This window comes from Oryctolagus cuniculus, chromosome 7 (assembly GCF_051225735.1).
Source record: "Oryctolagus cuniculus isolate XC-2025 breed Fujian yellow rabbit chromosome 7, ASM5122573v1, whole genome shotgun sequence".
Taxonomy (NCBI): domain Eukaryota; kingdom Metazoa; phylum Chordata; class Mammalia; order Lagomorpha; family Leporidae; genus Oryctolagus; species Oryctolagus cuniculus.
Window position 1 is genome coordinate 69,908,381 of NC_142873.1, and position 27,512 is coordinate 69,935,892.

The 27,512-nt window shown below is 39.2% G+C and overlaps 1 protein-coding gene across 41 annotated transcripts in view; it reads right to left on the minus strand.

The window, feature by feature from the left end:
- The window catches only part of LOC149125604 (uncharacterized), a 157,653-nt gene that overhangs the window by 65,769 nt on the left and 64,372 nt on the right, over window positions 1-27,512 (minus strand). For 9 of the 41 annotated variants that reach the window (XR_016210860.1, XR_016210854.1, XR_016210825.1 and 6 more), the window contains one exon: window positions 25,448-26,175. The exons of 13 other annotated variants lie outside the window; for them this stretch is intronic. The gene's annotated coding sequence lies outside the window, so the exon portion shown is untranslated. Of the gene's footprint in view, window positions 1-2,909; window positions 3,548-3,928; window positions 11,801-19,227; window positions 21,898-25,447; window positions 26,176-27,512 lie in introns of those variants that run through there. 19 more of the 41 variants (XR_016210858.1, XR_016210850.1, XR_016210828.1 and 16 more) reach the window with 11 other exon arrangements.

Consider the following 27,512-nt stretch of genomic DNA (forward strand, 5'->3'; position numbering starts at 1 on the left):
GGACAGAGATCCTACATGAGGAGTAAGTGCACAGTGACTCCTGTTGTTGACTTTACAAATTGACACTCCTGTTTATGGCATCAGTACTCTCCCTATGCTCCAGTCATGAGTTTCTAAGGCTATGAAAGCCTTTTGAGTTCACCGACTCTTATCTTATTTAGACAAGGTCATAGTCAAAGTGGAAGTTCTCTCCTCCCTTCAGAGAAAGGCACCTCCTTTGAAGACCTGTTCTTTCCACTGGGATCTCACTCACAGAGATCTTTCATTTAGGTCCTTTTTTTTTTTTTTTTTGAACAATGGCAATTTTTCTAATATGCATTTTTGTTTGTTTTGCCATACTGCACTTGCTGAAGCCTTCAGATCAGGGTTGAATATAAGTGGCAACAGTGATCATCTTTGCCTTACTCCAGATCTCCAAGTACAATATTTGCTTATTGTTTCTTTGTAGCGATCCAGATGAATGATTTTCATTTCTACTCATACTTAGCTAAGATTTTTTTATAAATATAAGAAGGAAGGAAGGAAGGAAGGAAGGAAGGAAGGAAGGAAGGAAGGAAGGAAGGAAGGAAGGAAAGAAAAGAGGAAGGAAGGAAGGAAGGAAGGAAGGAAGGAAGGAAGGAAGGAAGGAAGGAAAGAAAGAAAGAAAGAAAGAAAGAAAGAAAGAAAGAAAGAAAGAAAGAAAGAAAGAAAGAAAGAAAGAAAGAAAGAAAGGAGGGAGGGAGGGAGGGAGGGAGGAAGGAAAGAAGGGAGGCACCGAGGGAGGAAAGAAAAAAGAAGGAGGGAAAGAGAGAAAGGAGAGAAAGAAAAAAGAAAGAGGGAGGGAGGAAGGAAGGGAAGATTATATTCTTAGAATTGTATCTATGAGCCACATTAAATCTGATCTCTTTATATGAATAAAAATATAAATAAAATGAACAACAGGTATGTTAAATTTTATCAAATGCATTTTCTGAATCTATTCAAATAATCATGTTTCCTCCCATAATTTTTCCTTCTCATATTATCCTCAGATTTGGGGGACAAAGTTGGGCTGGCTCAGAAACAATTTGCCTAACTTTCTATCCTTTGGAAGCATTTGTATTAGAATAGATTTACTTGGAGTTGGGCACTTGACTAGCTATTAAGTTGCTGCGTGGGATACCCACATCCCATAGAAGTACCTGGATGGAGACACAACTCCTCCACTTCCAACCGAGCTTCCTGCTAATGTACACCCTGGGAGGTGATGGTGGGCCCTTGCCAACTGTGTGTGAGACCTGGACTGATTCTGGGCTCTTTGCTATTGCCTGGATCAGTCCTGCTTATTGCAGGCATTTGGGTTGTGGACTGGTGGATAGATCTGTTTCTCTCTATCTCTCTGCCTTTCCAATAATATGAAAATTAAATGAATAAAAGTTTTTCTGAAAGTGCATGGAAAATTTAAAATTTTTTGAAACATAGACTTGTGTCTTCCATAAACTTTTGCTAGGATTCACTGTTAAAGCTGTCTGGACCCAGACTTCTCTTTGTGAAAAGGATTTTGAATATGTATTAATTTTCTGTAACAGTTATAAGACTATTTAGATTTTTAACTTTCTTTATCCTTGGTAAATTATGTCTTCTTTGGAATTTGTCCAATAAAATTTTCAAATGTATTGACAGAGTTGTTCATAGTAATGTAATAGTGAATTATCTTTTTTATTATTATTATTTTTGACAGGCAGAGTGGACAGTGAGAGAGAGAGAGACAGAGAGAAAGGTCTTCCTTTACCGTTGGTTCACCCTCCAATGGCTGCTGCGGCCGGCACACCACGCTGATCCAAAGCCAGGAGCCAGGTGCTTCTCCTGGTCTCCCATGCGGGTACAGGGCCCAAGCACTTGGGCCATCCTCCACTGCACTCCCGGGCCACAGCAGAGAGCTGGACTGGAAGAGGGGCAACCAATACAGAATCCTGCACCCCACCGGGACTAGAACCTGGGGTGCTGGCGCCACAGGCAGAGGATTAGCCTAATGAGCCACGGGCACCAGCTGAATTCTCATTATCTCTTTAAAGTCTTTGTTTGTTATTCCTGTCTTCTCTTTTTTCCCCAGGTCAATCTATTCAGGGACTTATCAATTTTTTTAGTTATTCCAAAGAACCAACTTGGGGAATGAATGATAATACTATGTGTTCCTTTTGGAGTGATTAAAATGTTGAGAAATTAGACAATAGTGATGGGTATCAAATCTGTGAATATACTGAAACTACTGAATTGTATATATTAAGTGGATGAATTTTATATATGTGAATTGTGTCCCAATAAAGCTATTACTTAAAGAATAGGGAAATGATGATGATAGAGAACTAGATAGATAGATAGATGATAGAGAACTGGATAGATAGATAGATAGATAGATAATAGATGGATAGCAACCCATATAACTGTATACGTAGCAGTGAAGTTTGTATTTGTTTACACTATGTCTGACAGTAACACTGCTTGTCTTTACCATATAGTGTTATGTTTTGAATTTGCTTCCCAAAAATTCATGTGTTGGAAACTAAATTCCTGCATTCATATGTTGCTGGTATTTAGAGATGAGGCTTATGGAAAGTGATTACAATTGGATGAGGTAGTGAGGGCAGGGCCCTCATGATGCCTTAGTGGCTCTGTAAGAAGGGAGAGACCTGAGCTAGCACGTTTTTCTGCCTCTCCTGGGATGCCTTCACTGCATTACCATACAACAAGCAAGCCCTCATCAGATGCTGGTTTGATGTTCTTGGACTTCCCAGACTCCAGCACTGTAAGTTAAATGAATATTCTCTATAAATTATCTGGTCTCAGGTATTTTGTTATAGCAACAGAAAATTTTCTCAGATGTACAGTTTTGACAGAAGAACCACATTAGTCGTATTCCTGGAAAAAGTTAATCATTAAGACACGACTTCTTTTTTTTTTTTGTAATTTAAACTGATAATTTTAATGTAAAATTATTAACTATAAAATATTATTAAATATACAGGGGTAAAGAAAATTTTATTTTATTCCCCCCCCCATAATTTCCCTCCCACTCACACCCCTCCCATCTCCCGCTCCCTCTCCCATTCCATTCACATCAAGATTCATTTTCAATTCTCTTTATATACAGAAGATCAATTCAGTATACATTAAGTAAAGATTTCATCAGTTTGCACCCACACAGAAACACAAAGTGTAAAATGCTGTTTCAGTACTAGTTATAGCATTACTTCACATTGGACAACACACTAAGGACAGATCCCACATGGGAAGTAAGTACACAGTGACTCCTGTTGTTGACTTAACAATTTGACACTCTTGTTTATGGCTTCAGTAATCTCCCTAGGCTCTAGTCATGAGTTCCAAGGCTATGGAAGCCTTTTGAGTTCGCCGACTTGGATCTTATTCCGACAGGGTCATAGTCAAAGTGGAAGTTCTCTCCTCCCTTCAGAAAAAGGTACCTCCTTCTTTGATGACCTGTTCTTTCCACTGGGATCTCACTCGCAGAAATCTTCCATTTAGGTCTTCCTTTTTTTTTTTCCCCCCAGGGACACGACTTCTTTAAAACCTTCAAATTTTAAATAATAACTGTTACTCTTCTCCAGAGAATACTGGTGCCTGTTCTATCCATAGAGACCAAACCAATCTAAGGAAACTAGGTCACAGAACACAATCCAATTCAAACTTGCAACTGAATGACCCAAAGTTTCTTTCTTCACATAATCACGATGTTCTAATCAGTCTATGATTCTGACCTTTAAGCCAGTGGGTAGTCTATTATTACTCAGTGGCTGCTAAATACAGAGTCAATATTTTGGAAGCTAAAGAATGCCCATCTTCTTTCAAAATCTTTTGGCTTATTAAAAGCTGAGCCCAGCTAAAAGTTCTTGCCAATATTTAGTTACTTCATGCATATGAAGTAAACAACAAACAGGACACAATTAACAGAGGATGAAAAGATACAAGTTATTTATTTTGTAATATTAAACATTAAAACACATTAAATGCATTGGAACATACTTAAATTATTGTGGAACATAATCATAAGAAAATATCTGATTTTTCTATTTTTCAAGATATATTGCTATTAATCTTTTTTGAGACTCTAAACAACTAAAAATTCTAACTCAATTTAGAAAATATTAAATTTTTAGTTCAAATAATAGGATATCTGCTCTATCCTCAGGCTGTCTGTCAGTAAGACTCATTCCTTACTCTTCAGAGATTTATAACTTATAAACTTGAAAGGAAAAGAAAAAAAATTGCCAGTTGGTTTTGATTTAATGCTTTTGCCAAGATGTGTGTTTTTATTTTTTGTAAGAATAGAGTTAAGCATATTTGCTCTGTAGAAGGAGCAATTATTTATATTAATATATAAATGTTCAAATTATAATTTTAATAAATCATCTAGGATTTTACCCTCACCTTTCTATTATATTCAAAGCTAATTCCTTAACAAAAAATTCTACAAACATAAAATACCAAGAGACGTATAAGAACTTTTGTTAAGACAGGTGAAATCTTGGGGTAGGCTTCGTGGCAGTTAGGTTAACTAGTGCTTGGGACCCCCATATCCCATAACAATGTGCATAAGTTTGAGTCTTACCTCCAATTCTGATTCAGCTCTCTACTAATATACTCAGGACACAGCCAAAGATGTTTCAAGTGCTTGTGTCTCTGCTAGCCAGGTTGAAGACCCGGATAGAATTCCTGGTTCCTCGCTTTTCCTGGCCTGGTACTGGCTGATATGGGCATTTGGGTTGTGAATCAGAAGATGGAAGATATCTCCCTCTCTTTCTTTGTGTCATTCTCCCTTTCAAATAATTTTTTTTTTGACAGGCAGAGTGGACAGTGAGAGAGAGAGACAGAGAGAAAGGTCTTCCTTTTCTGTTGGTTCACCCTCAAGGGCCGCCGCGGCCGGTGCGCTGTGGCCGGCGCACCACACTGATCTGAAGCTAGGAGCCAGGTGCTTCTCCTGGTCTCCCATGCAAGGTGCAGGTCCTTGGGCCATCCTCCACTGAACTCCCAGGCCACAGCAGAGAGCTGGACTGGAAGAGGAGCAAGTGGGACAGAATCTGGTGCTCTGACCGGGACTAGAACCAGGTGTGCCGGCGCCACAGGCGGAGGATTAGCCTATTGAGCCACAGCGCCGGCCTCAAATAAATTATTTTTTTAAAAATTATTTACTTGTTTATTTAAAAAGCAGAGTTACAGAGAGACAATGTGGCAGGGCTGGCGTTGGGTTGGGGGGCTTACTTAACTTCCATCCATTGGTTCACTCCCAAAATGGTCACAATGGCCTGGGTTGGTCCAGTCCTTAGCCAGAATTCAGAAACTCCATCCAGTTCTCCCGCACAAAAGGCAGGGGTCCAAGTACTGGGCAATCTTCTGCTGTTTTCCTAGATGGATTAGCAGGAAGTTGGATCAGAAGTGGGGCAAACAGAACTAGAGCAAATGCCCATAAGATGCTGGTGTTGCAGGTAGCTGCTTAACCCACTGTGCCACAATGTCAGTCCACAAATAAAAGGATATTAAAAAAAAAAGCGAATTCTTGACTACACATTTAAGTCTAAAGTAATGTAATTGCTCTTTACTGAAGAATAAGTAGCTTTCATATAATGCTTGATTTGCTAGAGTAATAAATTTTCTGTTTGGAAAACTAGATACACAACTCTAAAATGGACGCCAAGGTTAGAGGGTTTTTAGCAATTTAACACTCCTTGTCAATGAGAATAAAAAGAATTAAGTGCAAACGACTAGACACGTAGGTGTCTGTCCACAAATGGAAATCAAAAACCACAAATACAAATACAATTTTCGACTCAACAGTCTTTGTTTTTGAAGTAACCTTTGCTGCAAGAGGTTAAAATGCTCTGAGGAAATGTAAGTTTGAAAGAACTGGTTTACAAAAATGCCTTGAATTTCAAGGCATCTTTGATTTTTCATGAATTCCATGACACATATAAAACCTTAATATCATACCTACAAGAAAATTCTTATGATTCATAACAAAGAAATTTTATATATGTTTTATAATGAATTCCTATAAAGAAATAAGGAAACAAATCCACAGAAGAATATGTTTGGAGTATGAATGGGCAAATCACAAAGAACTACAAATAACACATGAAATGATGCAGAACTTCACCAGCTAAGAAATAAAAATTTAAATAAACATAATTTAAAAAATAAGATTAGAAAATTTTTTTAAAAGGATTGATAGCAACAACTACCTGGATAGGTGCTGAGAGGAAATAAGTTATATTGTTGGTGGCTGTATAATTTTGTCCAAACTTTTGGATGATAATTTAGCTTTTGTATGATAATTCATATTAAAATCTGTAAAGTATATATCCTATGATCCAGGAATTCCACTTTTGCAATTTGTCCTATAGACACATTTGTTTGAGAACATAAAACTAAAATAGATTTAATTAAATTATAGCACTTTTAGTAACAGCAAAAATAAGAAACATGAATAGCTACTCATGTTATTGTTAAATGACTGAAGACATAGAAACAGAATAGAACACTGTTTTAGTCATTAAAATAGGCAGGATTTCATATGCCCTGGCAATGTTCTTCTTAACCTGACTACTGCACTGTGGTGGAATGAGAAGGCCGTGCCAAGATGGCTGCTGGCAAGCGAGTGTCAGTTACTTAGGAATGGCTTTGGAACCCAGCTGGCAAAGGAGCCTGCCTGGCAACAGGCAGTGATTGGTTAGGGCATAAACCACCCCTTGACCAGATTGGCTGCCTCGGCTAAATAAGCTGCTGTACCAACTGAAATAAACGAGTCTGCGTGCTGCTCGCCTCTAGCCCACTTTCACCTGACTCCTGGTGTCTGTGTCGTGACTTCGCACCTCTTGCCCCCACCACAATCCTCCTCTCAGAACGAATCCACAGCAACACTGCACATGTGGGTATTCACTTCATATATACATGAACAATCAAACATGTATTTTTACATGCTTCTGAGTTTTCACAAAACACGGAAAAGGAAAGAATAAATCTGAATCTGTATGCATCAATCAGAAAACACATAATAGGTGACCGTTATCATGGCATGATCTCAATTTTATGAGAAAAAGTATTGTGTATGCATATATGAGTATATTGACATGTTTTATGCTTAAACAACATATACTAAAGTAGGGAGAATATGTAGCAAATCTTGGAGAGTGAATACTTATAAGCAAACTTATAAGAGGAATGGAATGGCATTGAGGAAGTTTCATGTCTTTTGTAAGATATTTTTAATGGTTCTCTTCAAAAGAGAAGCATTTGTCCCAGGCAGTTGAGCAAGCAAAACAAATTTAAAGAAAGAGACCACATTTGGCCACATTCTTATAAATATTTCTCCAGCAACAGAAGGTGAATTATACAATTAATCAACAATAAGCAGGTATTTATTAAGCTCACAATAAAGAATTGTCCTATGTGCTTGGCACAGGATAGTTTATAAAGAAGTATAAGATACTATATCTGTTTCTTGCATTATAGGTAAAGAAATAAAACTATTTTATTAACTACAACAGACCCATAAAATTTTAAGGGCTAGTCTAAATTCAACTAGAAATAAAAATACATTAAATTTATTTCCCTAATAGTAATCAAAGCATTTGTTCAGTGATCATTGGGATCTAGGCAGAATACCTAGGCTTTATATGTATTAGTTAATTTTTCACAATCAATTATTATAATCATTTCTATTCTATAGATGAATAAAATGAGATATAGAGAGGCTAAATAACTTGACAGGGTCACACAAGGTGATAGGCCAAGGATTCAAGCCTAGGCATTCCAAGGTTAATATTTCCCTGATTATATTTTGTCTCTCAAACAACTTCAAGTGAAACCTAATATTTATTATTAAGTGATGTTGAAATACTATAATATATTTTGTGTATGCTTCCAAAAGATACATGAAAATATTTTGAAAAAATGTAGAACATTGTGAAACGTAAAATATTTTGACTATAAAGCTTTAGTTTTTGCCTCCCACAGCACAACTCATCTATTCTTTGCTTTCATGCTACAGTGCGTTAGACTGAATTTGACACTTACCAAAATAAATTCATTCTTGAAGAAAATAATATATAACTTTGAGAAACTGATCAGAACTAAGTTTCTTGTTTACTTAAATAGACTAATATGGATTGACCCTGTAATTATAAATTCCAATGCAAAGGAAACACAGAGCAAAATAAGTTATGAACAACCTGATTTATTCTGTTACTACATAAGACTTTGAGAGCAAATGAGATGACGCTTTTTAAAAAAGATTTTATTTATTTATTTGAGAGGTAGAGTTACAGACAATGAGATGGAGAGACAGAAAGGTCTTCCATCCACTTTTTCACTCCTCAAATGGCCACAATGGCTGGAGCTGGGCCTATCCAAAGCCAGGATCCAGAGCCTTCTTCCTGGTCTCCCACACAAGTGCAGAGGCCCAAGCACTTGGGCTATCTTCTACTGCTTTCCCAGGCCACAACAGAGAGCTGGATCGGAAGAGGAACAGTCAGGAATGGAACCGGCACCCATATGGGATGCTAGTGCCACAGCAGAGGATTAACCTACTGAGCCACAGCGCCAGCCCCAAGATGACGTATTTTTTTCTGGCAAATAAAAATTTATTTTAGAAGATAGAGGGGCATTTTTGAGTTTCTTCTGTGTCTCCCACGTGGGTAGCAGGAGTCCAAGGACTTGGCCACCTTCTACTGCTTTCTCAGGCCATAGCAGAAAGCTGCATCGGAAGTGGAGCAGCCAGAACTCAACCGGTGCCCATATGGGATGCCAGCACTACAGGCAGCGGCTTTACCCACTACGCTACAGTGCTGGCCCCAACTATAGTAATTTTTATGCCTAATATGGGACTAACATTAGATCTATAAGGGTGTGAAAGAGTTGAGAAAATCATAAAAGAGGATAGTTATAAAATAAACAAAAATAATTATATTATTTTAACTACACTGTTAGGATGGCTGAAAAATCACAGTTATAATGAATATGCATTTTGGAAAAATATCTTACACTACTCAGCAGGAAGGTCTAATCATATGAAAAGCTAATCACGTGAAAATGTTTGAAAAAGGCTTTTTCTTTCCTTTAACCCAAGTCAGTGGGTTAAATCTCTTCCTTGTTATTCTTTTATGAATTAATTACCCAGCACTATTTCTCTGACTTTAATTATACCAGCACAAAGAAATGCATGGATTAGTTGTAATGCCTATTCATACATTTTACCAATAAGAGATGCAGAGGTCATTGATCTGTCAAAGGTTCTGTAATAACATTCAGGACTTACAACTGCTTCTCAAAGCATCAACACATGCAAGTTACAATGGCAAAGAATTAGGAAAGTGAAAACAGTAAGAATTTCGACCCTCAACTGAATAGTGAAATGTAGGGGAGAAAAAAAGCAAAAGACTACAGTGAAACATATCTCTCAGTTCCTTAGGATGCAAAGGCTTATGCGAGGAAAACTCATTTAAAGAAAACATTTAATGGCATAAGAATTGCATAAGCATTAACAATTAAGGAAAATTTCAAGATAGAGATACATTTAACATGGAATGAAAAAGAAGTAGTTTAAGAATATCTCATTTAAAAAATAGTAAGGCGCTAATTTTAGAATCCTTAATAAAAACTCCTTATCTGTGTGTACCCAGAAACTCTGTAAATACTTAGGTTTTAGAGATTCTTAAAAGAACTCCCACCCTTCTCACTACATGGAGGAGAAACAGTGGGTCAGTGTCATCTTGTGGGGAGGAGAGGGCAGCAAGGGGCTGTAGGTGGGCATCAGTGCCAAGAGACTGAGAACTTGTTCCAAAATAAATGCCTGGAAGAAAGCCAAACTTTCAGTCATCAACATTCAGTCTCTTTTCCACCCAACAAAAAGGAAAAAAACACACACTTAGAAAGGCTGACAAATTAAAAGAGAAACTATCAGAGACCCAAAACTCTAGTTCCTTTCTTAAGTGGATTGGAGAAAACATTAAGGCCACTTCCTTTATATATAGATTATCCTTTTGATGATCTAAGGCCACAGCAAAGGCAGTATTGAGCAATAACCTGAACTCTCATATAGGAAGTGGAGGGAAATATCGTTTATTAAGATGGTCATATTTGGGTTCCTCAGGAAACTGAATAATATTGAAATTTGAGTGGATGGGGGCATGAACCCAAATTCAAACTGCATACAAAGAACTTCAGCTTGAAATCAGCCATTATGATTTTTCTTTGAATTTTTCAGTCAAGCTTTTATTATTTTATTCAGTGATTGGATTGACTGATTTTTAAGGCCTGAAAATCATACATTATCCATCAGCTATGTCCACAGTACAGGTAACAATTCAGACTATTCTTTCTTTGAACTCAGAGAGTGGTTCAAATCTGTTGTTTGTCTACTTTTCCTTCAAAAATCTTCCCAGGGCTAGTGCTGTGGTGTAGCAGGTAGCTGCTGCCTGGAATGCCAGAATCCCATATGGATCCTGGTTCATGTCCCAGTTGCTCCACTTCTGATTCAGCTAATGGCCTGGGAAAAGCAGGGAAAGATGGCTCAAGTACTTGGGCACCTGCTCCTCATGTGAAAAGTCTGGAAGAAGCTCCTGGCTCCTGGCTTCATCCTGGCCTGGCCAGGTTATTGTGGCCATCTGGGAAGTGAATCAGTGGATTGAAGACCTCTTTCTCTGTCTCTCCCTCTCTCTGTAACTACTACTTTCAAATAAATAAATCTCAAAAAAAATTCCTTCCCAGAGACAGAGGTGAACATTATATCATTGAGTAAACAATAAAATATTTATTATTATTTAAAGATTTGTTTTACTTATTTGAAAAGCAGAGTTAGACGAAGAGAGAGAGAGAGAGAGAGAGAGAGAGAGAGGGAGAGAGAGAGAATCATCTTTCTGCTGGTTAACTCTTTAAATGGCTATAACAAGCAAGTAAGAGCCAGATGGAAGCCAGGAGCCAGCAACTCCACCCTGGTCTCCCACATGAGTGGTAGGGACCCAAGCACTTGGGCCATTATCTGATGAATTTCCAATCACTTCAGGAGGAAGCTAGGTCACAAGTGGAGCAGCTGGGAAATGAATTGGCACTCCAATAGGGGATGTCAGTGTTGCAAGTGGTGGCTTAACACATTGAGCCACAACACCAGACCCCAATAAAACCTTCTTGAGGCTCATGCTCTTCTCAGTTATGCAGATATGGGTGTGAAAAAACATCCTATGTTCTACAATGGAGAACAATAACAATTCTATATGAACCTTCGTGAACAAACTACTAAATAATATGATTTATCATGAGGCTATAAAAGATTGGAGAAGAGTATGACATAACTCATAAGGAACAGGAAACCAGGCTTGTTACCTTGAAGAGAAAATGCTTTCTGGGACTCACTTTTAGCTGTCAACTAGAGTGTAAATGCAGATGCTAATGAAGATCATTGGACAGAGTATGCATGAAATTTCTCTGGCCCCTATTTTCCTTACCTACAAATACAAGGTAATGCTACATATGGTTAGTTTGGTACAATATTGTGGGTAGGGGCTAGTTATTTGTGGTAAATAACAAGGTTACAGAGACTTTCTCAGAAATTTCAGACTCAATATCTGTATAAGTTAAGATTAGGCTTCGCAGCAAAGGACAAATAATCTTCTGAAACAACAGCTCAAAGGAGATGAAAGTTCATTTTGTCTTGCAGAAATGTTCAGGAAGTGCTTCAGGGCTGCCATGATGCTCTGTGTTATCAGGAACGGACTCCATTCATCTCGATGTTCTGTCCTTTAAGGCTTCAATGACAACACCACATTCCTGAGGACTAGAGCAGGGAAAGGGTCGGAGGACAAGGCAGACCAGGAGCACACCTCGCTCTCCTACACTCCCACATTGGTTGCTATTGGCCATGCCTGGCTGCACGCTCAAAACGTCGAGTCCTCTGCCAGTGGCCATACATCTGAGGCCCTGCCATGCAAGGACCAAGCCCTGGAAGTAACTACTGGTTTCTGGCATTGGTCATTTAATTATTTTAAAGTTGGAAATATTTTCTTTTTGAATGGGTAGAAAAAGAAAAGGTTGTGAACTATGTCAAAAAAGCAAAATAAAGCTGCTTTGTGAATGCTTATCACTGTCTTTTTTTTTTTTTTTTTTTTGCCAATGACAAACCATAATTGCATCTATTTATGCTAAAGCAAATGCAAGGATGGTTTAGATACAACAAAAGATTTTTAGCAATTCTTCCACGGACTGTATGTCTACACATAGTCAAGCTATGTGCCACATCTATGATTCCATTAAAGCATTGATTAAAACCAACTATGTCAAATCCCCCACTCTTTTTTTTTTAAAGTAAGTAGAAAAACCACTGTTCCTCAGGAGTATAGACAAAGGCTATAAACTATAAAAAACCTCAAAATGTCAGTTTCATTCACATACATTTCATTTCTCATACTCTGTATGTTAGTTACCACAAATCAAGGAAAACATATTTGTCTTTTTGAGACTGGCTTATTTCATTAAGCATAATAGTCTCCAATTGCATCCATTTTGTTATAAAAGATAGGATTTCATTCTTATTTATGAATAGTATTCCATCATGTATATATTCCACAATTTCTTTATGCAGTCATCAGTCAATAGACATTTGATTTGATTGTGAATTGAGCTGCTATAAACAAAAACTCTTTCATATTCTTATTTCATTTCCTTTGGGTAAATTCCCAGGAGTGGAATGGCTGGGTCATATGGTAGGTCTATTTTTAGATTTCTGAGGAATCTCCAAACTGCCTTCCATAGTGGTTGCACTAGTTTACATTCCTGCCAACAGTGGGGTACCTTTTTCCTCATATCCTCACCAATATTTGTTATTTTTTGGTTTTTGGATGATAGTCATTCTAACTGGGGTGAGCTGATTCCTTGTTTTGATTTTTATTTTCATTTCCCTGATGGCTAGTGATCCTGAGTGTCTTCTTATGTGTCTCTTCGCTATTGCTGTCTTTTTTTTTTTAATGATGTATTTATCTATTTGAAAGGTGGAATCAGAGAGAAGGGGAGAGAGAGAGAGGGAGGGAAGGGGGGAGAGAGAAAAAGAGAGAGGGAGACAGAGAGTGAGAGAGAGAGAGAGAGAGAGAGAGAGAATCTTGCATCTACTGGCTCGTTTCCCAAATGGCCACAAGGGCTGAGGATGGACCAGGCTGAATCTAGGAGCTTAGAACTCTATCAGGGTCTCCCACACAAGTCACAGGAACCCAAGAACTCGGGCTGTCTTCTGCTGCTTTCCCAGGCAAATTAGCAGGGAGCTTGTTTCAGAAGTAGATCAGCAAGGTCTTGAACCTATGCTTATATGGGATGCCAATGGTCACAGGTGAGAGCTTAACACCCTGTGCCAAAATGCCAGCCCATCATTGTCTTCTTGATTTTGCAAATTAAAGACTTCTAGTTTCCTCTTCACATATAAGGAACTTGGAAGTCACCACTCTATCCTAATAAATAAAAAATCTGAACAAATTGAAGAAATCAATAAACTTTTCATGGGTAAATAATAGAGGTGGTCACAGAGCAAAACACTGTCCCCAAAGTGGAACACAGGGACAGAAGGCAGATGCAGAGAATTGCAATGTATCAGGTGGGAACCCCTATGAGATCAATGTTGTGGTAGGAATACCTAAACTCTAGCTGATGAATCGCTGGAGGTCAAGTGTGGACAACCTGAGCGGTAAAACTTGGGTGGACCTGGTTGTAAGGGAACCCCTCACTTTTGTGATTTTCAGTATCAGAATCTTGACTAGGTAAAGAGCAAATATTGGAGAAAAATCCTCTCATATTACTGGCATAAGAAGGAGAAATAAATCATTTTCATAGCCACTGGAGCACTCTGTTATTTTTAAGATCTGCTCTCAGGGGAAGTTGTTTACTGGCATAACCTGCTGGGATTCCATTAGAGCCTAACTGACATGAGAGAAGGGAAATATCCAACCCTAGCCCATTGCAGCTATCCTATCCCACCTGGGAAGGGAGGGACTGCAAAACACTTGTGGCATTCACAGTCCAGCATAATAGTCTTACAGAAAAAGACCCAGGCCTAATCACAAGACTTTAGAATACTTACCCTCTCCCTACAACTAACACATCATCAACAGCCTTCATTTTTTTCTTTCTTTCTTTTCCCTTATTTTACTTTTTATAGCAATTGGTACAGATGTTGGAATTATCAGACAAGAAATTTAAAGCAATTATGATTAAGATGCTAAGGACAGAACAAATGGGCATGGGGTGGGCATTTAGCCTACTGTTAACATGCCTGCATCCCATATTGAGTGATCAGGTTCAATTTCCTGTCCAGATCTTGACTCCAGCTTCCTGCAAATGCAGATTCTGGGAGTCAGTCATGCTAGCTCATGTAACTGAGTTCCTGCCACACATGTGGGACCCCAAACCAGCTGAGCCACTGGTACATGATTCTAGCCCAGAGGGGTTGCAGGCATGGAAATCCAGTTCAGGAGAACACTGGAGGTGGAATCACTGCCTGGGAGAGTCACAGGCATGCAACTTCAACCCACAAGAGGTCTGGATTTGGGGCTTCAACAGTAGTGGACCTGGAAGGTTGACCATTAAGCCAAAAGGATTATTCCTGAGCTTTAATGTTTAATACTGTTTATCCTATTAGGTTTAGTATTTAACTAAGGCCTGCCACTTCTTTCTTCTGTCCTATATGTCCCTTTTTGAATGGAATTGCCCACCCTATGCCTGTCCCACCATTGTGTTTTAGAAGCACATAAAATGATTGGTCTTTCTTTTTTAAAGATTTATTTATTTTATTTGAAAGGCAGAGTTACAGAGAAAGAGGGAGAGACAGGGAGACAGAGATATCTTCCATTCACTGGTTCACTCCTAAAATGGCCACTATGACTGGAGCTAAGCCAATTTGAAGCCAAGAACCAAGAGCTTCTTCTAGGTCTCCCATGTGGGTGCAGGGGCCCAAATATTTTGCATTTCTTCTGCTTTCCCAGGTGCACTAGCAGGGAGCTGGATAAGAAGTGGAGTAGCTGGGACTTGAATTGGCATCCATATAGGATGCAGGCACTGTAGGTGGCAGCTTTATTAGATATACCACAGCACGGGCCCCAAAATGATTGGTCTTACAGGTTCATACATGGAGAGTAATTTGCCTGAAGATGAACTCTGCCTCATGAATTTCTTGCTTTGTAATAAATATTAGTAACTTTTTTAAAGAAAAAAATAGTGCATATATGTATATATCTAATGTCTACGTTTGATGTGAATGTGGCAACATGTTTTTATTTTATTTTTATTTATTTATTTTTAATTTTTTGACAGGCAGAGTGGACAGTGAGAGAGAGAGACAGAGAGAAAGGTCTTCCTTTGCCGTTGGTTCACCCTCCAATGGCCTCCGCGGCCGGTGCGCTGCGGCCAGCGCATCGCGCTGATCCGATGGCAGGAGCCAGGTACTTATCCTGGTCTCCCATGGGGTGCAGGGCCCAAGCACTTGGGCCATCCTCCACTGCACTCCCTGGCCACAGCAGAGAGCTGGCCTGGAAGAGGGGCAACTGGGACAGAATCCGGTACCCCGACGGGGACTAGAACCCGGTGTGCCAGCGCCACAAGGCGGAGGATTAGCCTAGTGAGCTGCGGCGCCAGCCAACATGTTTTTAAAAGTTGTTAAATTTTAGAACTAAAACAACTATAAAAAATTTTTACAATTTCGGCCGGCGCCGCGGCTCACTAGGCTAATCCTCCGCCTAGCGGCGCCGGCATACCGGGTTCTAGTCCCTGTCGGGGCGCCGGATTCTGTCCCGGTTGCCCCTCTTCCAGGCCAGCTTTCTGCTGTGGCCAGGGAGTGCAGTGGAGGATGGCCCAGGTGCTTGGGCCCTGCACCCCATGGGAGACCAGGAAAAGCACCTGGCTCCTGGCTCCTGCCATCGGATCAGCGCGGTGCGCCGGCCGCAGCGCGCTGGCCGCGGCGGCCATTGGAGGGTGAACCAATGGCAAAGGAAGACCTTTCTCTCTGTCTCTCTCTCTCACTGTCCACTCTGCCTGTCAAAAAAAAAAAATTTTTTTTACAATTTCAACAAACTCTCAGTTGTCACTCAGATCGGAATTAGGTGATACTGACTTTTGGATTAGACTTTTAAGTTAATGGAAAGTAGCTGAGACTTTGGAAGCTATTTGGATGGAATGATTGCAATTTACATGTAATAAAGACATGAATTTTCAGGTGTCAGTAGTGGAATAATTGTGTCCATCCCAAATTGATATGTTGAATCTTAATTGGCAATGAAAGGGTGTTTGCAGGGGGGACACAGGGGAGGTGACTAGGGTGTGAGGGTAAAACACTCTCAAGTGAGCTTGGTGCCCTCATGAAAGAGACCCCAGAGAACTCCGTGACCCCTGATGCCATGTGAGGACACAGTGAAGACAGCTGTCTATGAACTAGGGAGCAGGGCCAAACCAGATACCAAGTATGCCAGTTTCTTGATTCCTGTGTTTACCAGCTTCCACAACTGTTAGGAAAAATTTTTTTTGCTGTTTATAATTCACCCAATCCATGGTGTTCCCTTACAGCAGCCCAAATGAACTGGGACATGGACTGAATAAAAAGGAGTATTTTAAACAACAGTAACTAAGAATTATCCCAAATATATGTCAGACACCAAAATACAGATCCAGGAATTGTAGAGAACACCCAGCAGGATAAATACCAAAAGCCTACACCTACAAATATCATTTTCAAACACAGAAAATCGAAGGTAAAGAAAAACCCTGAAAGAAACCGGAGGAAAAACTCCTTACCTATAAAGGAGGAAAACTAAGCATTACATCTGACTTCTCAGAAACATCATTGTAAGAGGAGTAGGGTAAAACACTTAGAGCATTGACAGAGAAAATTCCCAACAGAGCATTCAGGACCTTGAAAAAGCATCCTTCAAAAATGAAGAGGAAAGCGTGGGTGTTGTGGTGCAGCAGGTTAACCCACTGCTTGGGACACCTGTGTCCCATATAGGAGTGCTGGATCCAGTGCTGGCTGCTCCATGCGTCTATCGCTAATGCACCTGGGAAGGAAGAAGAATATGGCCCAACTACTTTTTTCTCTGTCACCCATGTGGGAGGCTCAAATGGAGTTCCTGGCTCAGGTCTGACTCAGCCCTAGCTGTTGTTGGGCACTTGGGAAGTGAACGAACAGATAAACAACATCTCTGTTTCTCACCCCTCTTTCTCTGTCACTCTGCCTTTCAAATAAATGAGTCTTTAAAAAATGAAGAAGTACTTTCTAAGAGAAACAAGATTTGAGGGACTTTGCTGTTAATATAGTTGTGATTCAAGAAAATAATATAGGTCATAAATTCAATTCTACATGAAGAAAGGAAGTAAATCAAGGAAGCATCATAGTGCAGTTAAATATTTGGAAGGAGATTTTTTTTATTTAGTTCAATGGGAAATACAAGACACTGACTATATCTGAACAGGGGAATGCCATAATTATAGCTCTATTTTAAAGAAATTAATGACAAATACAACATGATCTTGGGTTGGATCTTGAACAACCAATACAAAAAAAAGTAGGACAACTGGAAAATTTGAATTATACTTCTAAATTATAGCATTTTATTAATACTATTTTCTGATATTAATGCATTATACTACTATGTTAATGATGAAAGATGCCCTCTTTGAAGTTTTTTTTAGTGTTATTATTATTTGAAAGTCAGAGAGAAAAACAGCTGAATAGCCAGCCAGAAAGTGCAACCATCTTCTGGTTCATTCACTAATGGCCACAATGGCCTGGGCTGAGCCAGGCTGAAGTCAGGAGCCAGCAACTCAGTCTGTATCTTCCACATGCATGGCAGGATCCCCAACATTGAGGTGTCACCTCCTGCCTCCTAGGGTCTGCATTAGGAAACTGGAACACTCTGATATTGAACACAGATATCCTAAACAGTGACTTGACCTGCTAAGCCATATACCCACCCTAGAATATGTTCTTAAAAGAAACACACTCTTGAGTATGTATAAGTTAAGGGCCATCATATCTGCAATTTTAAATATTTTAGAAGAAAATGTCTTATGCATATGCAGTAGAGGGGGAAATAAAACAAGTATGAGAAAATATTGACATTTGGGGAATTTGGATGAAGGCTACACAAGAATCTTTTGTGATATTTTTTCAACTTTAAAAACCTTTATTTTCCTTATTCTTATTTGGTGTATGACAGGTCAGCTACAGAGAAGGCTTACTATGCTGCCCTTCCACCAATGCAAGCCTGATAGAGCTGTGACCTGTAGAGCACCAGGGAATGTGCCCAACAGTTTTGACCACAAGCCAATTGTGCTTGTTTATTCATGTACTATGTGCTATTGTGTGCTGTGGCTGGGCAGTGTGGAAGGTAAGACCAAGTAGTCACCATTGGTCCCTCCAGTACGTCAAGGTAAATGTCTCCCAACAAGACTTCTGGGCGGTTTTCTTTGGAATTAATGAATGTTACGTGTGAACCCTCTTGAACTTGTGGGCCACACTGTACAAGTTCTGGTTTTGCAAAATAATCCTGACAAAAATATACTTGATTATGAATGCTTTTATATAACATACATAAAGATACTTCAAAAAGTTTTGGAAAGTGGAATTAAAAGATAAGTTGATTTTGGTGTAAAAAATGTGACATTCATGCATCATTTCTTCATAATATACATTCTCCATGATTTTTATAAGCATATATATGCTTATGTATACTGTTATATAAGTGAAAGGATAACAGTAGTAATACAAGTGTTGGGATGGAGCAATTATGATAATTTTGATAATACAAGGTATTCACACTACCCATAAAGTAGTATTGTTTTATTTTAGAGTGGGCTTTGATTAGTTCTAAATCAGTATTGCAACTCTAGGTTACACCAACAAAGAAAGATAATTTAGACATGCTAAGAAAGAAAAAAAATGAAATGATAAAATGTTCATAAAATATTCAATTAAAACAACAAAAGGCATAAAGAGAGGATAAGACAAAAATAGGAACAAAGAAAAGGACAACAAAGAAAATAGTAGCAAGTGTGGTTGATCTTCATCTAACAATATCAATAACACCGTTGATTCAGTAATTTTAATGCACCAATTAAAGAATAGGCCTTCAGAGGGGATCAAAAACAAGACCCAAGTATCTAATGTCTATAAGAAACTACTTTAAACATAAATAACATACAGTTTAGAAGGAATGAGAAAACATGCTAAAACTAATCAGTACAAAGTAGGAATAGGTTTATTAATTTTAGATGGAACAGATCTTAAAAAAGCATGGAAATTTATCAGTGATAGAGAAGGGTACTGCATAATGATAAAAGGGTAATCAATTATCTAAGAAGACACAAGCTACAACAGGAATGCACATAAAAACAGATCAACAAAATATGTGAAGCAAATGGGTGGGCATTTGAACTGGTCATTAAGATACCAGTTAGGGTGTCCACATCCCATATTGAAGTGTCTAGATTCAGGTCTTGCCTGTGCTCCTGATTCCAGCTTCTTGATAATGTGCACCCCAGGAGGAAGCAGATGATGGCTCAAACAATTGGTCCCTGCCACCCACATGGAAGACCTGGATTGAGTTACCAGCTCTGGGCTTTAGTCTGGCTAGCTCCAGCTATTGTCAGCATTTGGGAAGTGAACCAGTGAATGGGAACATTCTTTCTCTCTCTCTCTCTCTCTCTCTCTCTAATAAATAAATTAAAAAATATATGTGAGGGAAAAACTAATGGAATTATATGGAGACATATATCCATTCACTGTTATATATTATTCAGGCAGAGAATCAGTAAGGACATAGTTTAACTCAGTATCACCACCAATCAACTGCATATAATTGACATAGATTATTTCACCCAACAGCCACAGAACACAACACTCTTCTGAAGCTCTCACGGAACATTCACCAAGATAGACCACATTTTGAACCATAAAACACACCTTAACAAATTTACATGAATATATATGTGAGGCCGGCACTGTGGCATAGTGGGTAAAACTACTGCCTGTAATGCCAGCATCCCATATGGGTGCTGGTTTGAGTCCCAGCTGTTCCTCTTCTGATCCAGCTCTCTGCTGTGGCCTGGGAAAGTAGGAGAAGATGGCCCAAGTCCTTGGGGCCCTGCACCCATGTGGGAGACCCGGAAGAAGCTCCTGGCTCCTGGCTTCTAGCTTCAGATCAGCGCAGCTCCTGCCATTGTGGCCATGTGGGAAGAGAACCAGTGGATGAAAGGCCTCTCTCTATCTCTCTGCCTCTGCCTCTCTGTAACTCTGCCTTTCAAATAAATAAATCTTTAAAAAAATAAATGGATATCATAAATCTGCTGTAATACCACAATGTAATTAATACTTTAGTTAATAACACAAATAACTAGAAGATTCCAAACTATGTGGAGTATAAACAATATAATTCTAAATACATGGGTCAAAAAACAAATCTCAAGATAAATTTTAAACAGCGATAATGAAACACAAGTTATCAAAAATTTGTAGGATACATAGAAAGCAGTGTTTAGAGGGAAATTTATACCCCTGAATGGAATTAAGAAGAAATATCTAAAAATCAATCATCTAAGCTTCTACCTTAGAAAATGAAAATTAAATCCAAAGTAAGCAGAAGAACGAATAACTCAGCAAATACATACCAAGCTCTGTGCATTCAAAAATGGAAAGAACAAAGTCCTGCCTTCAAAATGAGTATTATTTAGTGATATGTAGATATATAAATAGCTTCATATTATTAGAGAAAGGAAATAACCATGAGTAATTTTTCATTCTAGACACAAATGTAAAGGACCAGAACATATATGAGGTTTTCAAAAAGTTAATTGAGAATGCATATTATTAAAACAAACTATACATACATTTCAAAAAATTTTTGCACCAAAATATTTTAATTCCACTTTCCATGAACGTTTTGAAGTACTCTCTCTTTCATGGTCTTCTGAAGAGTGTCACAGAGCTATACACTTTCACAATCAGGGAAGCCACAGGTTGAATGGCTTCCCATGCTACAAAACCATGAACATACAAAGTAAATATGGGCTGGGGATCAAGAAAAGGCAGAATAACAGATTTTGCTCAAATGTTCATCATACTGACAAAGTTTGATGGTTCCTTTACAAATAGTCACTTTCTGGAATTTATGTAATGATCTTGAATTGTGAGATAGTTTAGCTGCTGACAACATAAGCTACTATTAGAAAAATGCCTTTTCATATCTCAAAAAAGTTCTGTTTTCTCACTTTTTTCAGTTTTCCTATTGGTGACTGTGGTAACAGAAGAAAGCCTTAAGCCCACAGTGATAAGAGAGAGAGGTTATTTTTCTCTCTTGGCAGTTAGCAGGGGTATTTATATGAGGGTTCATTAATAAGCATTTTCATTATCAGTGTAGTGAAAATTCCTTGTAAAAGTGTTTGGAAACAGAACTAGCTCTCACTGAGACATCCACTCATTCATTCAACCAATATTTTTCTCTCTCACAAAAAAGTCAAGTAATCACTGGGCACTACTCAGTAAGAAATGAGGAAGGTGTAGTGTTGGCCTTGTGTTTACACAGAAGTTTGCTGTATAGGTAACACATTTCCTACAATCTGACATTCTATGGTGGTAGAATTGACTATATAATTTTTATTTCTTCATTCATTAGTATATAGGTACTGACTTCCTTCTAAGTACCAAGAACTGCGCTACACATAAAACAGGGTATAGAAAACAGGCACAGCCTGTGTTCTCAAACAGCATGTAATCTAGTTGGGGCAGACTAAGGCAGAATGGTTAGTTTCCTAAATAATTTCCATTCTGCCTTCTTCCTCTCTGGAAGAAGCTGAAGGGGCACAAAGGTATTATACCGTTCCTTCTCTGTAAGGTCATGGCTGAAACGCCTGTAACAAAAGACAAGAGAAAAGCATGATATGTTTATGTAGTCAAAGTTTTTCTTTCTTTAAGATTTATTTATTTGAAAGGCAGAGTGACAAAAAGAGACACTCCTCAAATGGCCACCACAGTCAGGTCTGGGCCAGGTCAAAGCCAGGAGCCAGGAACTCCATTTTGGTCTCTCACTTGGATGGCAGGGGCCCAAGTATTTGGGTCATCTTTTTCTGACTTCCCAGATGCATTAGCAGGAAGCTGGAATAGAAACTGGGTAGCCAGAATTAGAACTAGCACTCCAACATGGGATACTAAGCATTGCATTTGGTGGCTTAACCCATTGTACCACAACACTGGCTCCCTAATCAAAGTTGTATATGACATTTTCAGAAATGAAGATCCAGGCCAGCACCGCAGCTCACTTGGCTAGTCCTCCACCTGCGGCGCCAGCACCCGGGGTTCTAGTCCCGGTTGGGGCGCCGGATTCTGTCCCAGTTGCTCCTCTTCCAGTCCAGCTCTCTGCTGTGGCCTGGGAGTGCAGTGGAGGATGACCCAAGTGCTTGGGTCCTGCATCCATATGGGAGACCAGGAGGAAGCACCTGGCTCCTGGCTTCGGATTGGTACAGCATGCCAGCCATAGTGGCCATTTGGGGGGTGAACCAGCGGAAAGAAGACCTTTCTCTCTGTCCCTCTCTCTGTCACTGTCTAACTCTGCCTGTCAAAAAAATAAAATAAATTTTAAAAAAAGAAATGAAGATCCAAATATGGAAAGAAAAGAGTCAGTTCGTATGCTTAGGTCTGATGAAGAATGGACAATGAGGTAGAAATGTGATGACACAAAAGGTATGGTTTAATGGTAACAGACTGAGGGAAATAGGGCAAGGCCTATCTGCTGATTCACCTGGCCTCTTGGTACAGCATTCTTCTGTGTAGGTATAGGAGAAGACTCCTCTGGAATGAGGGTCTTTACGGGAGAAGGGAAAGCATGACCATTGTGCTTTCATGGCTTGCTTTTGGGCAGAGGGATTCTAGTTTCTTTGATCCAGCTTGGGGAAAAGTAATTTTGGTTTCTGATTCATTTCAGGGAAGAAAGATGAGTGGGAGACAGGAGAGCAGAAATTCAGAAAGACTGCTTATGAGGCTCTGTCCAAGGCCTTCCAGTTTCCTTTAGTTCAAAGTACTCAGCGTGCCAAAGCCCAATCCTCTTGGGTATCATTTCTGAGCTCCAACAAAGTCTCATTCATGCCTAGGGTACAATTCATTCAGCCACAGATAATGAGTGATGATAAGTCTAAATCCATGATTCCCAAACTGTGTACCCACACCCTAAGAGTGCCAAAGTAAACTCGCTGGGGCATAATCAGATATTTCAAATCTTCAGGGGAAGCAGAGTGGGACTCAACAAGCTGTCAGACAGCACATGAACAACCAGCTTGAGGTAATTCACAATTTCCACACGAGATTGTGCTACATTCCTTTAGTCTATCATATCATTGCTAAGTTGGGCCTTCAGTGGTGGCTGTGATAAAAAGTAACTATGGTGAAAGATGAGGATGGCATTGTTAAATCTGATCCCTTAGTAACTAATTACTTCAGAAAGAAAAAAGTAATACTTTTGCTTCAAATTTTATTATTTTTTGAATGGCTATTAACTTATAAATGGAACTTATGTGTAGGTTTTTCTTGTTGTTGTTTTTCTTGGCACCATGAAAAAAAAATTACTGAAACCCCAAGGGGATTGTGAATCAAGAAAGTTTGGGAACCTTTAGCCAAAGTCAATCCTGTCAATCCCATTTCCTGCTTCCCCAGATTCCTTGCATCTAGGGGTAATCACTGTGACCCAATTCTGATCTAAGCAGAAATCAGTCAGGGTAGAGCAAGAGAGAGGTTCCTGCAAGAGCATTTGCTTTCTTGATAAAAAGGGACAACACGAATAACTGCTATTTCTCCTTTAACAATCCAGTTTCTTTTATAATGGAATCTCCCAAGTTTCAGTGAAAGACCACAAATTCCAGCTTCATTTCCTTCCAATTGTGTCCAATTAACAAGCTCTGGCTAAATGTACATGAGCAGAAATAATGCATGCAAGTTCTGGATCACATTCTTTAAAAGGAATGGGTGTCTCTTCTGCTTCTCTCTCCTTTCTCTCTCCTTTCTTGATTTAGAAGAGTAGCCTCTAAATACATAGATAATTACCAGGGGCCAGCACTGTGGCATAGCAGGTTAAAGCCCTGGCCTGAAGCACTGGCATCCCATATGGGTGCCGGTTCCAGACTTGGCTGCTCCACTCCCGATCCAGCTCTCTGCTATGGCCTGGGAAAGCAGTACAAGATGGCCAAGTCCTTGGGCCCCTGTACCCAAGTGGGAGACCTGGAAGAATCTCCTGGCTCCTGGCTTTTGATTGGCGCAGCTCTGGCTGTTGTGGCCAATTGGGGAGCGAACCATCGGATGGAAGACCTCTCTTTCTCTCTCCCTCCTTCTCTCTGCCTCTCCTCTCTCTGTGTAACTCTGACTTTCAATTAAATAAATAAGTATTTTTTAAAAAAGGATAATAACCAAAGAACTGAGATCAGACTGTCAGGCCTCTTTATTTCTAATCCAGTACTCTTTTTAAATTTTATTTTATTCTTTGCTTTATAACAAAACATTAATTTCAAAAAATAATATAATGTTGTATTCATTAAAATTTATATTTGGCAAATCTCACAGTATGAAGGACCTACAAAAATGTCAGAGAAAATGCAAATTATGAAAAAAAACTATGCATGGATCTCAAAAATGTTTTGCATTAAGATGAACTAATCTTTTAATTTTATTTTTCACCAACTTTTTAGAAAGTATTATTTAAGTTAGACAAATTTCATATATACAGATTTAGGAACATAGAATACTTCCCACCTTACCCTCCTTCCCGCCCACATCCCAACTTTTCTCCTCCTTCTCTATATACTGTACTCATTGAGGTCTTTAAAATCTCTTCATTAGAATTCTGTTCACTATATTCTTACATGTTAATATTATAAAGTCTCTTTGATATGATGTAGTGTTATTTATTCAAAATGATAATAAACTTCATTTTTATAATGCATAGGCTATAGAGCATTTTGGTTAAGAAATAAGATTTGGTTAGTGGGTCAGCTGAGTTCCTTAACCTGTAAAGGTAAGGACCAGACACCGAGTCACGGTGGTTACCACTTCAAGGTGTAGGTCACATGAGACTTGGTGGGTTTCTATAACTAGGAACAGCAGAAAGGCAGGGCTTTCACCATTGCTCTGTCAACAGGGGTTTCTCTCAGTCAGGAGTAGGAATAGGAAAGATTGTCTCATCTGCTATGGGATGCAGGAAGCTTTACTTTATGTAAAACAATTGAAATAAAATGACATACAGAAATACAATGACAAAAGGACACAAGAATAGACATGGATTTTAAGATTATAAAATGGCAAAATAATTCACAGAAGGATTAACAAGGATTGAAAAATCATATCTGAGACAGTTGACTTGTTAACTTAGTTGTTGAGAGTTTCATAAGAAAAAGTTAAAAGGATATCAAGCACAATAAATTTTTATTTCTTTGTTAAGATTTATTTTATTTATTTGACATGTAGAATTAGAGAGAGAGAGAGAGAGAGAGAGGTCTTCCATCTGCTGATTCACTCCCCAAATGGTCACAACAATCGGGGCTTGGCTAGGCCAAAGCCAAGAGCCAGGAGCTTCTTCTGGGTCTCCCATGTCGGTGCAGGGGCCCTCCATTGTTTTCTCATGCACACGAGCAGGGAGCTGGATCAGAAGTGGAACAGCTGAAACTTGAACCAGAGCCCATATGGGATGCCTGTGCTGTAGGCCAGGGCTTTAACCCACTGTACCACAGTGCTGGCCCAAAATTTTTATTTTCTTAAAATACATAACAAAACTTCTACTTATCCATCATGCTTAGAATCATACCACATCACAAAAGTACTGTTTCTCTAAAATATTCAAAAAGAGTAGTTAAATCTCTAAAGAGATTATGATGGCTGAAGATATCTACAAGGTATACCTAGATACTCTACTCCAATCCATCTGCAGAACTTCAGACAGAAAGGTATAGTGTTTATACAGTCAAGGTCACAAGTTAAGAGCCACAACTTTATGGTGATCCATAGATCTTCATGTTTTGTGGCACTGTCACTGATGGCATCCCCCAAGAGAGATTACAGTCATATTTTTTTGCTATGCCTGTATGATGTGCACCACATTCTTTCAGTATATATACCACAGCTTCATTGGAGTAACCACCCACAGGGAGTACCTAGGAGAAGAAAAAAAGGAAGATTGTGACCACTAACATTTTATAAGTGTTACATTTTGACTATTATTTCCCTTTAACTGTGGGGCTCATGTAAAGTGGGTGACTCATTTGTGTAATTAAAATTGTTTTTAGGGGCTGGTGTTGTGGTATAGGGGGTTAAGCCGTCACCTGAGATGCTGGCATCTGAAATGGGCACCAGTTTGAGTCCTGGCTGCTCCACTTCTGATGCAGCTCTCTGCTAATAATGTGCCTGGGAAGGTAGCAGAGGATGGGGCAAGGGCTTTGGCCCCTGACACCCATGTGGGAGATCTGGATGAAGCTATGGGCTCCTGGCTTTGGCCTGGCCCAACACTGGTCATTGTGGTCATTTGGGGAGTGAAGAAGCTGATGGAAGGTTTCTCTGTCTGTCTCTTCCTCTTGCTTTGTTAATTCTTTCAAATAAATGAATAAATATTTTTTAAAAACTGTTTTTGCACAAAGATGGAAATGACTGGGGAGTTTATCTAGCATCTAACTGAAAATAAAATGGAGGCATATTGCTTGTATCAGTAGAAGGTAAACAAAGTACACAGGAGATTCAACGAAGTCATGTAGGAAAAAACCAAAGGGGTATTTAAAAGAGGCATTTCAAGTGAAAAGTACCTCATATTATTCATTCAGGTGATAACAAACTTGGTGGTTCCTTTTTGGAAAGGGCTTGATGTCTATATATTCATCCTTATAAGTGAGAAGAAACTGGGCTAAACACCTAAGGTACTAGGAAGTTGGAAATCTGATCTGCCGAATCTGACTGCTGATTCTCTGCTCCTGCTTCTCTCCCCATCTACTTTCCAACCTTATGAATGGATCCAAACACAGTATGTATCTTTTTTCAAAGAGAGAAGGAAATCCAGTAAATAGCTTCCCTTATTAATTTTAAAAATGACTAGGGGCTGGCGCTATGGTGCAGCAGGTTAAAGCCCTGGCCTACAGCACTGGCATCCCATATGGGTGCTGGTTCAAGTCCTGCCTGCTCCACTTCGATCCAGCTCTCTGCTAATGTGCCTAGGAAAGCAGCAGAGGATGGCTTAAGCACTTGGGCATCTGTACCCACATGAGAGATTTGAAAGAAGCTCCTGGTTCCCAGCTTTGGCCTGGCCCAGCCCTGGCCATTGCCGCCATTTGGGGAGTGAACCAACAGATAGAAGATCTCTCCTCTCTCTACTTCTCTGTAATGCTACCTGTCAAATAAATTAAATAAAACTTAAAAAACAGTGACTTGATCAGCCCTTGTCCTGACTGTTGATGTACAATGTAAACTTTATCCCTTTTAGTATTTTTTTTTTTGTTCTAGTACT